Raw genomic sequence first — 1,615 nt, forward strand, 5'->3', positions numbered from 1 at the left:
CTAGGGGTGCTTCTGCTTCCCTCATCATAGTTACCAGAGGGACTAGTGCCCTCATGGAGGTTAACCTGCTCTTCAGACTTGTTCTGGCTGTCATTGGCCTCTAACATCTCTGCAACTGACCCTGTGAATAGATGGGTGTTGGTAGAGTGGATGAGCATTACAAAATACAGCTGGTTTTTGCAAAAACTGATTCAAAATCTTAATTTTAGTTTTCTGCGGAAAGCATTTCGGAGCTATCGATTTGATAATCTCGGTGACACCGAAGCACTAACAGAGTCTAAACATAAAGTTTCAGTCAGACCGAGTTGGGTCAAATGTGTGTAATGGTTGGATTTTGTGTGGAAGCTATATATACCCCTCCACTCCCTTCTCCATTTGAGAGAGAGCCATCAGAACGTGTCTACACTTCCAGCATACATTTTCTGAGAGAGAACCACCTACTCATGTGTTGAGATCAAGATATTCCAATCCTACCACAAGATTCTTGATTTCTAGCCTTCCCCAAGTTGCTTTCCACTCAAATCATCTTTCCACCAAATCCAAATCTGTGAAAGAGGGTTGAGTGTTGAGGAGACTATCATTTGAAGCACAAGAGCAAGGAGTTCATCATCAACACACCATCTATTACCTTTTGTAGAGTGGTGTCTCCTATATTGGTTAGGTGTCGCTTGGGAGCCTCCGTCAAGATTGTGGAGTTGAACCAAGAAGTTTGCAAGGGCAAGGAGATCGCCTACTTCGTGAAGATCTACCCGAGTGAGACAAGTCATTCGTGGATGATGGCCGTGGTGGCATAGACAAGGTTGCTTCTTCGTGAACCCTTCGTGGGTGGAGCCTCCATGGACTCACGCAACCATTACCCCTCGTGGGTTGAAGTCTCTATCAATGTGGACGTACGATAGCACCGCCTATCGGAACCATGCCAAAAATCTCTGTTTCATCATTGCGTTTGCACTCTACAAACCCTTCCCTTTACCTTCATATGCAATGTTTTACTTTCCATTGCTACACTCTTAGACTTGCATGTGTAGGTTGATTGCTTGACTTGTGCTAATTGCTAAAATCTGCCCACAACTAAAACTGGGAAAATGTTAGATTTTTATTTGGTCAAGTAGTCTAATCACCCCCCCCCCTCTAGACCTACTTTCGATCCTACAAGCCACAATCCATTGTGGTGAAGCTTCGTGGTGGTGTTGGGAGCCTCCAATTCAGTTGTGGAGATTGCACCAACCTTGTTTGTACAGGTTCGGTTGCTGCCTTCAAGGGCACCACTAGTGGAGTCACGGCTTCCGCATTGTGTGGGGCGTGAGGAGAATACGGTGGCCCTAGTGGCTTCCTGAGAATCATTGTGCCTCCACACTGCACCAATGGAGACGTACTTCCCCCTAAAGGGAGGGAACTTCGATAACACATCCTCGTCTTCACCAGCTCCACTTGTGGTTATCTCTTACCTTTAATTTGTGCAAGCTTGTTTGGTTGTGTCTCCTTTGCTTGCTTGCTTTGTTCTAGAATCATATAGGTTGTTCACCTAGTTGCATATCTAGACGACCTATTTGTTGCTAATCCTAATTTGTGAAGAAAAACTAAAAATTGGTAGTTGCCTATTCACCCCCCCCCC

This window comes from Triticum dicoccoides, chromosome 7A (assembly GCF_002162155.2).
Source record: "Triticum dicoccoides isolate Atlit2015 ecotype Zavitan chromosome 7A, WEW_v2.0, whole genome shotgun sequence".
Classification (NCBI taxonomy): Eukaryota; Viridiplantae; Streptophyta; class Magnoliopsida; order Poales; family Poaceae; genus Triticum; species Triticum dicoccoides.